The following is a 14,302-nucleotide window of genomic DNA, read 5'->3' on the forward strand; positions in this document are numbered from 1 at the left end:
TTATCTGGCAGCCTGTCACTATACTACTGAGGAATGACTGTGAGCTAGGAGCATTATCTGGCAGCCTGTCACTATACTACTGAGGAATGACTGTGAGCTAGGAGCATTATCTGGCAGCCTGTCACTATACTACTGAGGAATGACTGTGAGCTAGGAGCATTATCTGGCAGCCTGTCACTATACTACTGAGGAATGACTGTGTGCTAGGAGCATTATCTGTGGGTCTGTTCTAGTGGGTTGTATATCTATGGGTCTGTTCTAGTTGGTTGTATATATGTGGATCTGTTCTAGTTGGTTGTATATCTGTGGGTCTGTTCTAGTGGGTTGTATATCTGTGGGTCTGTTCTAGTGGGTTGTATATCTGTGGGTCTGTTCTAGTTGGTTGCATATCTGTGAGTCTGTTCTAGTGGGTTGTATATCTGTGGGTCTGTTCTAGTGGGTTGTATATCTGTGGGTCTGTTCTCGTTGGTTGTATATCTGTGGGTCTGTTCTAGCTGGTTGTATATCTGTGGGTCTGTTCTAGTTGGTTGTATATCTATGACCTTTCTTGTTCCTACAGAATAAGAAGTCAGCTCCTCACAGACAAGCCGGTCCAGGTGAGGATCCCAGAAGTAGAGTAACATTATAGAACTGAATCAAGTTGGGATTAGATTCGAACGGGAACGGTTTTCAACTCAACTCAATTCGATTCAAATCAAGTGGCTTTGTTGTCATGGGAAACTTACGTTAACATTGTCAAAGCAAGTGAGGTAGATACTAAACAAAAGTGAAATAAACAAATAAAAAATGAACCGTAAACATGACACTCACAAGTTTCGAAGAAATATACACATTCCATATGTCTATGTACAGTGTTATAATGATGTACAAATAGTTAAAGTACAAAAGGGAAAATAAATAAACATAAATATGAGTTGTATTTACAATGGTGTTTGTTCTTCACTGGTTGCCCTGTTCTTGAGGCAACAGGTCACAAATCTTACTGCTGTGATGGCACACTGGAGTTTATCAAATTTGGATTTATTTTTAAAATTCTTTGTGGATCTGTGTAATCTGAGGGAAATATGTCTCTCTAATATGGTCATACATTGGGCAGGAGGTTAGGAAGTGCAGCTCAGTTTCCATCTCATTTTGTGGGCAGTGAGCACATATCTTTCTCTTGAGAGCCATGTCTGCCTGATTTGCCTTTCTCAATAGCAAGGCTATGCTCACTGAGTCTGTACATAGTCAAAGCTGTCCTTAAGTTTGGGTTAGTCACAGTGGTCAGTATTCTGCCACTGTGTACTCTCTGTTTAGGGCCAAATAGCATTCTAGTTTGCTCTGTTTTGTTGTTAATTCTTTCCAATGTGTCAAGTAATTATCTTTTTGTTTTCTCGTGATTTGATTGGGTCTAATTGTGTTGCTGTCCTGTGGCTCTGTGGGGTGTGTTTGTGAACAGAGCCCCAGGGAACAGGTTGCTTAGGGGACTCTTCTCCAGGTTCATCTCTCTGTAGGTGATGGCAGGTTTGGGAATCACTTCCTTTTAGGTGGTTGTAGAATTTAACAAATCTCTCTCTCTCTCTCTCTCTCTCTCTCTCTGTCTCTCTCTCTCTCTCTCTCTCTCTCTCTCTCTCTCTCTCAGGTCTTCCTACAATGGAGGTGTGTCAGGAGTACTATGGTTTACCTCCACCCCCTGTAGCGTTCGGCCAACCACTGCACCCTCTCCATGGGTGATGTCATCGAACTGACAAGAGCCGATGCCAACCTAACGTGGTGGGAGGTGAAACACGCACACACACACGGTGCAGGCAGAGCATGCTTCCTGTAGTATGAGTGTGTGGGAGGGTGGAGATACCATCTCTCCCTCTCTCTCTCTCTCTCTCTCTCTCTCTGTCTCTCTCTCTTCTTTCTTTCTTTCCTTCAAATGGGTTTTATTGGGGGTGTTTGTTCTTCACTGGTTGCTCTTTTCTTGTGGCAACAGGTCACAAATCTTGCTGCTGTGATGCACACTGTGGAATTTCACCCAGTAGATATGGATTTATCAAAATTGTTTTTTTCGAATTCTTGTGGGTCTGTGTAATCTGAGGGAAATATGTGTCTCTAATATGTTCATACATCTGGCAGTTGTTTTTTGGTAAATTCTTTCCAATGTGTCAAACAAATCTCTTTTTGTTTTCTCATGATTTGGTTGGGTATACTTGTGTTGCTGTCCTGGTTGTGGAATTTAACGGCTCTTGTCTGGATTTTGATAATTAGCGGGTAAAGTCATGCATTATTTGGTGTTTTACGGTGTTTTACATAGAGGATGTTTTTGCAGAGTACTGCATGCAGAGTCTCAATGTGGTGAGATCTCACAATCATAAAGGACAATATGATGAGATCTCACAACCATAAAGGCAATATGGTGAGATCTCACAACCATAAAGGACAATATGATGAGATCTCACAACCATAAAGGGCAATATGATGAGATCTCACCACCATAAAGGACAATATGGTGAGATCTCACAAACATAAAGGACAATATGATGAAATCTCACAACCACAAAGTCTCAATATGGTAAGATCAACAACCATAAAGGACAATATGGTGAGATCTCACAACCATAAAGGATAATATGATGAGATCTCACAACCATAAAGGACAATATGGTGAGATCTCACAACCATAAAGGGCAATATGATGAGATCTCACAACCATAAAGGGCAATATGGTGAGATCTCACAACCATAAAGGGCAATATGGTGAGATCTCACCATAATTTTGGCAATTGGTGAGATCTCACTGTCACCATAAAGGTCAATATGGTGAGATCTCACAACCATAAAGGACAATATGGTGAGATCTCACAACCATAAAGGACTGATGGTGAGATCTCAGGGCCCAGGTCTGTCAGGGCCCAGGTCTCACAGGGCCCAGGTCTGTCAGTGGATCTCACAGGTCATAAGGGCCAGATCTGATCAGATCTCCAGGTCCATGAAAGGGCAATATGGTGACATCTCACAGTTCATAAAGGACAATGGGCCTATAACTGATTCAAGAATTTTTGGGAGCAAATTTGAAGATTGGGTGCTGATGTAGGCCCTCCTTTTGATGGCACAGAATACCCTTCTTCAGCCTTGTCTCAGATCGTTGCCAGGTGCGTGCATGTTAGAGCCCTGGCCAGTTGTTTAGGCCAATGTATGTATAGTTTTTGTGTGCTCTAGGGCAACTGTGTGTAGATGGAATTTATATTTGTGGTCCTGGCATGGATATTTTGGAACACCATTATTTTGGCCTTACTAGAGATTTACTGTCAGGGCCCAGGTCTGTGAGGGCCCAGGTCTGACAGGGTCCAGGTCAGTCAGGCCCAGGTCTGTCAGGGCCCAGGTCTGACAGGGCCCAGGTCTGTCAGGGCCCAGATCAGGGCCCAGGTCTGACAGGGCCCAGTTCTGATGGGGCCCAGGTCTGACAGGGCCCTGGTCTGTCAGGGCCCAGGTCTGTCAGGGCCCAGGTCTGTCAGGGCCCAGGTCTGTGGGCCCAGGTCTGACAGGGCCCAGGTCTGTCAGGGCCCAGGTCCCCACAGGGCCCAGATCTGTCAACCCAGGTCTGACAGGCCCAGTTCTGGGTTGGGCCCAGTTCTGTCAGGGCCCAAGTCTGACAGAAATTGTAATTAGCAGAAGATCAGTGCTGCTGTAGGCCCTCCTTGGTTGGGGACAGAAGCACCAGATCATCAGCAAACAGTAGACATTTGTGATGCCGGGTGCTGTAGACTGTTCTAGAGCCCTGGCCAGTCTGTTGATGTATATCAAGCTGCATCCCTGTCTCACTACAAAGCTGTGTATGTGTGTCATTTTATTTCAGACTTATGTCATATATATATATGTATAATATAATCTATAATATAATATAATAATATATATAATATATAATATAATATATATATATATAATGTTATTCATATGCAAATTTGTCACCACTTTTGTGGATTGGGGAGATCAGTCCTTGGTTCCAAATATTGGGGAAGATGCCAGTGCTAGGGATGATGTGAAAGAGTTTAAGTATATTCAATTGGAATTTGTGCTCTGTATATTTTATTATTTCATTGGAGGATACCATCAACATCACAGGCCTTTTTGTGTTGGAGAGTTTTTATTTTGTCCTGTAGTTCATTAATTGTAATTGGAGAATCCAGTGGTAGTCTTTAATAGTTGACTCTAAGATTTGTAATTGATCAAGTATATGTTTTTGTTGTTTGGAGAAGTGGTTTATCTATACATCTCCATTTTGGATAGAAAACTCATACATTTTCCCAGAAGTGGTTAGAATATGGATGGATTCTTCGAAGCCTACCTGATTTCTATGTGCTGTTCCTTCTTTTTCCGTAGTGTATTTCTGTATTGTTTTTAGTGATCACCACAGTGAAGCGTACTCCGATTTACTGGGTCTCTATGTTTTTGGTTGGACAGGAAGCCTACCATTTACTATGTCCATACCCAGCATCCCCTCGAAGCCTACCATTTACTATGTCCATACCCAGCGTCCCCTCGAAGCCTACCATTTACTATGTACATACCCAGCATCCCCTCGAACCCTACCATTTACTATGTACATACACAGCATCCCCTCGAAGCCTACCATTTACTATGTCCATACCCAGCATCCCCTCGAAGCCTACCATTTACTATGTACATACACAGCGTCCCCTCGAAGCCTACCATTTACTATGTATCAAATCAAATCAAATCAAATGTTTTATATAACCCTTCGTACATCAGCTGATATCTCAAAGTGCTGTACAGAAACCCAGCCCTAAAACCCCAAACAGCAAACAATGCAGGTGTAGAAGCACGGTGGTTAGGAAAAACTCCCTAGAAAGGCCAAAACCTAGGGAAGAAACCTAGAGAGGAACCAGGCTATGTGGGGTGGCCAGTCCTCTTCTGGCTGTGCGGGTAGAGATTATAATAGAACATGGCCAAGATGTTCAAATGTTCATAAATGACCAGCATGGTCAAATAATAATAAGGCAGAACAGTTGAAACTGGAGCAGCAGCACGGCCAGGTGGACTGGGGACAGCAAGGAGTCATCATGTCAGGTAGTCCTGGGGCATGGTCCTAGGGCTCAGGTCCTCCGAGAGAGAGAAAGAGAGAGAGAAGGAGAGAATTAGAAACGCACACTTAGATTCACACAGGACACCGAATTGGACAGGAGAAGTACTCCAGATATAACAAACTGACCCCAGCCCCCCCCGACACATAAACTACTGCAGCATAAATACTGGAGGCTGAGACAGGAGGGGTCAGGAGACACTGTGGCCCCATCCGAGGACACCCCCGGACAGGGCCAAACAGGAAGGATATAACCCCACCCACTTTGCCAAAGCACAGCCCCCACACCACTAGAGGGATAACTTCAACCACCAACTTACCATCCTGAGACAAAGCCGAGTATAGCCCACAAAGATCTCCACCATGGCACAACCCAAGGGGAAGCCAACCCAGACAGGATGACCACATCAGTGAATCAACCCACTCAGGTGACGCACCCCTTCCAGGGACGGCATGAGAGCCCCAGTAAGCCAGTGACTCAGCCCCTGTAATAGGGTTAGAGGCAGAGAATCCCAGTGGAAAAGAGGGGAACCGGCCAGGCAGAGACAGCAAGGGCGGTTCGTTGCTCCAGAGCCTTTCCGTTCACCTTCCCACTCCTGGGCTGACTTGTACCCAATCATATGACCCACTGAAGATGAGTCTTCAGTAAAGACTTAAAGGTTGAGACCGACTTTGTGTCTCTGACATGGGTAGGCAGACCGTTCCATAAAATGGAGCTCTACAGGAGAAAGCCCTGCCTCAGCTGTTTGCTTAGAAATTCTAGGGACAATTAGGATGTATGTCCATACCCAGCGTCCCTCAAGCCTACCATTTACTATGTCCATACCCAGCCCTCGAACCCTACCATTGTCTATGTAATATAGTCGTCCCTAAAGCCTACCATTTCTATGTACATACCTAGCGTCATCCAGAGTCCATTGTTGTGACCTGTTTTGTTGGTTGTTGTTGTAGTTGTGTCTAGTGGGGCGTATGGGGGAGGGAAGGTTGTCAACTTTCTTGTCCAGTTCTAGCATCTATCTCTCTCTCTCTGGCATCTCTCTCTCTCTGGCTTCTCTCTCTTTTTTGGCATCTCTCTCTGGCATCTCTTGCTCTCTCTCTGTCTCTAGTTCTGGCATCTGTCTCTCTCTCTGGCATCTCTCTCTCTGGCCGTATTATTGAGTAATACCATTGTAACATGTACTTTGTAGTAAATAATTTCTGTACAATAATGTGCTAATTGTTCTAGTCGTCTGATTGGTCTGCTGTGTGTGTCACTCAGGGCAGAACGGATTGGTCAGATGGGTTGGTTCCCCCTGCAGTAAGGTCCAGCCCTTCATCTCTGTGAGTACCACTGACTTGTAGTTGATTGCACATGTCATAGTTTATTTTTTTAACCTTTATTTAACTCGGCAAGTCAGTTAAGAACAAATTCTTATTTTCAATGACGGCCTAGGAACAGTGGGTTAACTGCCTTGTTCAGTACGACAGATTTGTACCTTGTCAGCTCGGGGATTTGAACTTGCAACCTTCCGGTTACTAGTCCAACGCTCTAACCACTAGGCTACCCTGCTGCCCTAGGCTACATCGTGTCTGGTATTGATAAAATACCAACATACGTTTTATTAAGTGCTTCAGGAAGCATGGGTTGTGTTCTCAAAACTGTCTGACCTCTGACCTCTCTCCCCAGAGACCAACTCCCGACCTATCCGACTTCCTATGGTGAGTAATGATACCATTCTATTTACACCTGGTATCACTCATACCGATGTTCTAGATGTGTACCACCTGGTATCACTCATACCGATGTTCTAGATATGCACCACCTGGTATCACTCATACCAATGTTCTAGATGTGTACCACCTGGTATAACTCATACCGATGTTCTAGATATGCACCACCTGGTATCACTCATACCGATGTTCTAGATGTGTACCACCTGGTATCACTCATACCGATGTTCTAGATATGCACCTGGTATCACTCATACCGATGATCTAGATATGCCACCTGGTATCACTCATACCGATGCTCCAGATATGCACACCTGGTGTCACTCATACCGATGCTCTAGATATGCACCACCTGGTATCACTCATACCGATGCTCCAGATATGCACCACCTGGTATCACTCATACCGATGTTCTGATATACGTACCACCTGGTGTCACTCATACCGATGCTCTAGATATGCACCACCTGGTATCACTCATACCGATGTTCTAGATATGCACCACCTGGTGTCACTCATCACTCATACCATGCTCTGATATATGCACCACCTGGTATCACTCATACCGATGCTCCAGATATGTACCACCTGGTATCACTCATACCGATGTTCTAGATATGCACCACCCTGGTATCACTCATACGATGTTCTAGATATGCACCACCTGGTATCACTCATACCGATGTTCTAGATATGCACCACCTGGTATCACTCATACCGATGTTCTAGATATGCACCACCTGGTATCACTCATACCGATGTTCTAGATATGCACCACCTGGTATCACTCATACCGATGTTCTAGATATGCACCACCTGGTATCACTCATACCGATGTTCTAGATATGCACCACCTGGTATCACTCATACCGATGTTCTAGATATGCACCACCTGGTATCACTGTTCTAGATATGCACCACCTGGTATCACCATACCGATGTTCTAGATATGCACCACCTGGTATCACTCATACCGTGTTCTAGATATGCACCACCTGGTGTCACTCATACCGATGCTCTTGATATGCACCACCTGGTATCACTCATACCGATGCTCTAGATATGCACCACCTGGTATCACTCATACCGATGTTCTAGATATGCACCACCACAATCTTAGAAAAACGGTTCCAAAAGGGTTCTCCTGCTGTCCCCATATGAGAACCCTTTGAAGAATCCTTTTTGGTTCCAGGTCGAGGTTCCAGGTGGAACGGGTTCCACCTGGAACCCTCGACCTGGAACCAAAAGGGTTCTCTCTGGAACCAAAAAGGATTCTTCAAAGGTTTCTCATTATGGGGACAGCCAAGACCCTTTTAGGTTCTAGATATCACATTTTTCTAAGAGTGTGGTATCACTGCAGGGTTCTAGGTTTGGAAGTGTTCTGTGTTTGAAAATAGTTATTGATAGCAATCATGGGAAAGGTTTTGTACTGTTCTAATGTAACTGCAATGGGTTCTAGGTTTGGTCATTTAAGTGATTTGGGTTCTAGGTTTTGGGGAACATGGACCGGTCAGAGGCGAAGAACCTCCTGATTTCACGGTCGGACGGAGCGTTTCTGGTCCGCCAGAAAGACGGAGGAGGAGTTAAGCAATCAGCCTCAAGTGAGCCTGCCTCCTTACTGGCCAATCAGAAAGGCTCTGTCTAACAGCTGTCAATCTTACTCTCTCACACACACACATTCTTACTCTCTCTCTCACACACTGATTCTCATTCACTCTGTCTCCTCCAGGTTTAACATGGACATCAGACACATCAAAAATCACGTCAACAGAAGGCCTCTACCGCATCAACGGAAGAAAGCATTCAAAGGAGTTAATTGTACGGCTCTCTGTCTACCTCCTCGTCTCTGTCTACCCTCCTCGTCTCACTGTCTACCTCCTCGTCTCACTGTCTACCCTCCTCGTCTCACTGTCTACCCTCCTCGTCTCACTGTCTACCCTCCCCTGTCTCTCTGTCTACCCTCCTCATCTCTGTCTACCCTCCTCGTCTCTCTCTGTCTACCCTCCTCGTCTCTCTGTCTACCCTCCTCATCTCTGTCTACCCTCCTCGTCTCTCTGTCTACCCTCCTCGTCTCTCTGTCTACCCTCCTCGTCTCTCTGTCTACCCTCCTCATCTCTCTCCCATCTCTCTGTCTACCCTCCTCATCTCTCTGTCTACCCTCCTCGTCTCTCTGTCTACCCTCCTCGTCTCTCTGTCTACCCTCCTCATCTCTCTCCCATCTCTCTGTCTACCCTCCTCGTCTCTCTGTCTACCCTCCTCGTCTCTCTCCCTCTACCTCTCATCTCTCTGTCTACCCTCCTCGTCTCTCTCCCTCTAATCTCTCTGTCTACCCTCCTCGTCTCTCTCCCTCTACCACACATCCCTTTTTCTTCTTCTTTTGTAAATATAAACAACATTTTTAACTATTTTTTTGACCCATCTTTGTCTTCATCTCTCTCTCTCCCTCCCCCATTTCCCCCTCTCTCCCTTCCCTACCTCTCTCTCCCTCCCCCTCTCCCCCCCCTCTACTCTCTCCCCTCCCCTAACTCTCTCTCCCCTTCCCCTACCTCTCTCCCCTTCCCCTACCTCTCCATCTTCCCCTACCCCACTCTCCCCCTCTCTCCCTTCCCTACCTCTCTCTCCCCCTCCCCCTCTCTCTCCCTCCCCCCATCTCCCTCTCTCTCCCCTTCCCCCTACCTCTATCTCCCTCTCCCCCCCCTTCCCCTACCTCTCTCTCCCCCATCCCCCTCTCTCCCCTTCCCCTACCTCTCTCTCCCCTTCCCCCTACCTCTCTCTCCCCTTCCCCCTACCTCTCTCTCCCCCTTCCCCCCCTCTCTCTCCCCTTCCCCACCTCCTCCCCTCTCCCCCTCCCCTCTCTCCCCCTTCCCCTACCCCTCTCTCCCCCTCCCCCTCTCTCCCCTCTCTCTTCCCTTCCCTACCTCTCTCTCCCCTTCCCCTACTCCCTCCCCCCCATCTCCCCTACCTCTCTCTCCCCTCCCCCTCTCTCTCCCTTCCCCTACCTCTCTCTCCCCATCCCCCTCCCCTACCTCTCTCTCCCTTCCCCTCCTCTCTCTCCCCTTCCCCCTCCTCTCTCCCCCTTCCCCTACCTCTCTCTCCCCTTCCCTACCTCTCTCCCCCCTTCCCCTACCTCTCTCTCCCCTCCCCCCCTCTCCCCTTCCTCTCTCTCCCCCCTTTCCCTACCTCTCTCTCCCCTCCACCTACTTCTCTCTCCCCCTTCCCCCTACCTCTCTCCCCCTTCCCCTACCTGTCTCCCCCCCACCTACTTCTCTCTCCCCTTCCCCCTACCTCTCTCTCCCCTTCCCCATACCTCTCTCTCTCCCCCTTCCCCCCCCTCTGTCTCCCCTCCCCCTCTCTCCCCTTCCCCCCTCTCTCTCCCCTCCCCCTCCTCTCTCCCCTTCCCCTACCTCTCTCTCCCCTCCCCTCTCCTCTCTCTCCCCTCCCCCCATCCCCCTCTCTCCCCTTCCCCCCTCTCTCTCCCCTTTCTCTCTCTCCCCTTCCCCTACCTCTCTCTCCCTTCCCTCCTCTCCCCCTCTCTCTCCCCTCTCATCGCTCTGTTAGGAGATGGTTCAGTTCTACCAGCAACATTCATTGAAGGAGTATTTTAAGGATGTGGACACCACCCTCCAGACCCCTTCAACCAGCCTGAACAGAGTGATACACCCTTCAACACACCCTCCCCAGGTACACACACACACACACACACACACACACACACACACACACACACACACACACACACACACACACACACACACACACACACACACACACACACACACACACACACACACACACACACACACACTCTCAAGACTCTTCCAACAAACCTCAACTTATTTCCTTCCATAACCTCAAATATAAGTACTCTCAAATACTGTCTGTTTCAACACACACACACCCACCTCACCTCTCCTCCTCTAGGTGGCAGTATGCGTTCGTTCGGCACAGCTAGGGCCAGGTACGACTTCTCAGCCAGAGACCGTACAGAGCTGTCTCTGAGAGAAGGAGACACAGTCAAGGTCCTGTCTAAGAAAGCTCACAATGGATGGTGGAAAGGAGAGGTCTATGGACGGGTGAGGACCAAACACACACACACACACACACACACACACACACACACACACACACACACACACTCCCATCTCTCTGACTGTAGGTTGGTCTGTTCCCAGCTAACTCCTGTCTCTCTGTCTGATCCCAGCTAACTCCCGTCTCTCTGTTTGTAGGTTGGTCTGTTCCCAGCTAACTCCTGTCTCTCTGTCTGTAGGTTGGTCTGTTCCCAGCTAACTCCCGTCTCTCTGTCTGTAGGTTGGTCTGTTGATCCCAGCTAACTCCTGTCTCTCTGTTGATCCCAGCTAACTCCCGTCTCTCTGTCTGTAGGTTGGTCTGTTCCCAGCTAACTCCCGTCTCTCTGTCTGTAGGTTGGTCTGTTCCCAGCTAACTCCCGTCTCTCTGTCTGTTCCTGTTCCCAGCTAACTCCCATCTCTCTGTCTGTAGGTTGGTCTGTTCCCAGCTAACTCCCGTCTCTCTGTCTGTAGGTTGGTCTGTTCCCAGCTAACTCCTGTCTCTCTGTCTGTAGGTCGGTCTGTTCCCAGCTAACTCCTGTCTCTCTGTCTGTAGGTTGGTCTGTTCCCAGCTAACTCCTGTCTCTCTGTCTGTAGGTTGGTCTGTTCCCAGCTAACTCCTGTCTCTCTGTCTGTCCCAGGTTGGTCTGTCTGATCCCAGCTAACTCCCGTCTCTCTGTCTGTAGGTTGGTCTGTTCCCAGCTAACTCCTGTCTCTCTGTCTGTAGGTTGGTCTGTTCCCAGCTAACTCCGTCTCTCTGTCTGTAGGTTGGTCTGTTCCCAGCTAACTCCTGTCTCTCTGTCTGTAGGTTGGTCTGTTCCCAGCTAACTCCTGTCTCTCTGTCTGTAGGTTGGTCTGTTCCCAGCTAACTATGTAGAAGAGGATTACTCTGAATACTGCTGATGTCGCCTCACTGTCACACCTTCACCTGTGTGTGAAAGAGACAGTGTGTCCCAATTCAACCCCTACCCCTTCCCTTGGCCCTAACCAGTGCAGTCAAAAATGTGATTTTACTGTTTTGTTTTTTTCAACAATATCTCCACACTATGAGGTTGAAATAACACTCTGAAATTGTATAAAATTACGATAATGTCCTTTTGAAAACAATGCTTGAAAACCTGTTCAGGTTGGAGTTTTTGACCCACAGCATGACATCACAATCTGATCTGATTTTTCTGACCAATGACCAGTCATCTTTTATTTGCATATTTCTCCACCTACTTTGAAGGGGTAAGCTGGGTAGGCTCTAGTGCAGGGATGAGCAGCTCCAGTCCCACTGTTTCCCTAGCAAACACAGCTGATTAAACTGACTGTAATTCTGAACTGAAGAACATGATCATTGCATTACTGGAGTCAGGTGTCTTAGTTGGGGCTGAAGTGTGACAACAATCAGGGCCCCGAGGACTGGAGCTGCCCATCCCTGCTCTTTCCAGTCTAGACCCCCACTCTATCCGCCAATCAGAGCTGTGCATGTAAATATATTTAAATTTCTATCAACACACTCAATCAGACATAGCATTCCAATGGCTTTCTGCTGGGAAATAAATTATAAAACATTTATTTGAAGTTATTTTCATGAAGTAAACACAGTGATTTATTAGACATCCAGTGATGATTTAAAATTTTAAAAAGACTGCGTGGAGGCGATTAAATGTTTGATCTGCAAGATAGAGGCAATATGGTGGAAGCCTTACCACGACCATAGAGAATGATAGAGGCTTGTCTAGTGGCCAAAAGGTTGTATTAGCACGGGGCAGCACCATTGAGGGCTTCCACCATTTCAATGTCGTCAACTGGCTGGGACTTCCAACTTCATTGGCTGATCCCTACCTGGTGACCTTGTTGGGAGTCATGTGCAGCCCGGGTCATCAGGAGGTATCAGCCAATCGTGAAGAAGAAAATGGGACTACTTCAAAATGGCTTCAATGGCACTGCCCACGATGTCACAGACGCCGTAGTGGGACGGATACAATGATACGGCCTCTTTCCATCTCTATGACCCCCCTCAATACTACACACGGATACAATGATATGGCCTCTTTCCATCTCTATGACCCCCACTACACACGGATACAGCCCTGGTCAGACGTGTTAATGTCGAGGGACCCCTGGCTTCCTCCTGTGTAAAACTCAATGCACTGATCCAATGTTTCTGCTGTGAATAAACCCTCTGACGTACCACGTGGTCTCTCTCTGTCATGTTAACATGGACTATGTACAATGAGCGAATGCCTTTTTAAAAGCAACACATCCCTTTGAAAACAGATACGAGTCAGTTATTATAGTGTCTAGACGGACTACAAGGTGTACATAGGATCATTTTGGTCATAAAGTCAGTTACTTGTCTAAGACGGAGTGTCACAATTGGTAAATGAAGGTTGTGTTTTGATTTGACAATGCCCCGTTTTCCCACTAACATGGGATGAACCGCTGCGGTGACAGCTCTCTATCCAAGAGCATAGATGGACCTGCCCAGCAGACCGACTTCGTGTACTTAAGACAACACGTCGCAATATTTGTTTACGAAATACTGCACCAAACACCTTTATGTAAAATTGCACAACTAAAACATCCTCAGCGAAAATACAGATTTTTTTTTTAGTTGTCTTCAATTAATTCGGAGGAAGTGAAATAGGCTTCCTTGTGTACAGTATCTCATGGGGGACAAACCTCAATAAAACCAAACGCGGAATCGGCCAGGAAACACCTCCAAGACTGAATCTCGTTTTTCAAACGAGCGACAGGGTAAAAAAAAGACACGTGCCATTCGGCGTGTTCAATATTTAAACTCTGAAATGACGTTGCCACGAGCAGCACCGCAGCGGAGACGAGCGAGAACAGCAGAGAAGTTGAGCCTCGCGCTTCAACGCTTTTAGTTATGCGGAAATTGACCCACTATGCCGTTTACTTTGTGAATCTTCGCCACATCGCTGAGTCTACCTTTAGCATCGTTGCAGTTAATATTGACTAATATTCAGAGATTCTGTCCCAAATGGCACAGAACAGAGTCTGGTCTATAGTAGTGCACTATATAGGGAACCTCTTACCTACACAGAACAGAGTCTGGTCTATAGTAGACAAAACAGCACTATATAGGGGACCTTTTACCTACACAGAACAGAGTGGTATATAGTAGTATACTATATAGGGAACCTCTTACCTAGACAAAACAGAGTCTGGTCTATAGTAGTGCACTATATAGGGAACCTCTTACCTAGACATAACAGAGTCTGTTCTATAGTAGTCTATATAGGGAACCTCTTACCTAGACATAATAGAGTCTGGTCTATAGTAGTGCACTATATAGGGAACCTCTTACCTAGACATAACAGAGTCTGGTCTATAGTAGTGCACTATATAGGGAACCTCTTACCTAGACATAACAGAGTCTGGTCTATAGTAGTGCACTATATAGGGAACCTCTTACCTAGACATAACAGAGTCTGGTCTATAGTAGTGC

The 14,302-nt window shown here is 46.9% G+C and overlaps 1 long non-coding RNA gene and 1 pseudogene across 1 annotated transcript; both read left to right on the top strand.

The window, feature by feature from the left end:
* LOC135529532 (proto-oncogene vav-like) overlaps nt 1-598 on the top strand; it is a 35,388-nt pseudogene extending 34,790 nt beyond the window's left edge.
* A 9,744-nt stretch (nt 599-10,342) lies between these two features.
* On the top strand, nt 10,343-11,949 carry LOC135529534 (uncharacterized). Its single transcript, XR_010453714.1, has 3 exons — nt 10,343-10,459; nt 10,700-10,851; nt 11,692-11,949. It is a non-coding gene; the product is annotated as an uncharacterized LOC135529534 (long non-coding RNA).
* Nucleotides 11,950-14,302: the final 2,353 nt, after the last annotated feature.

Source organism: Oncorhynchus masou, unplaced genomic scaffold (genome assembly GCF_036934945.1).
Source record: "Oncorhynchus masou masou isolate Uvic2021 unplaced genomic scaffold, UVic_Omas_1.1 unplaced_scaffold_1178, whole genome shotgun sequence".
In the NCBI taxonomy this organism is placed as follows: Eukaryota; Metazoa; Chordata; class Actinopteri; order Salmoniformes; family Salmonidae; genus Oncorhynchus; species Oncorhynchus masou.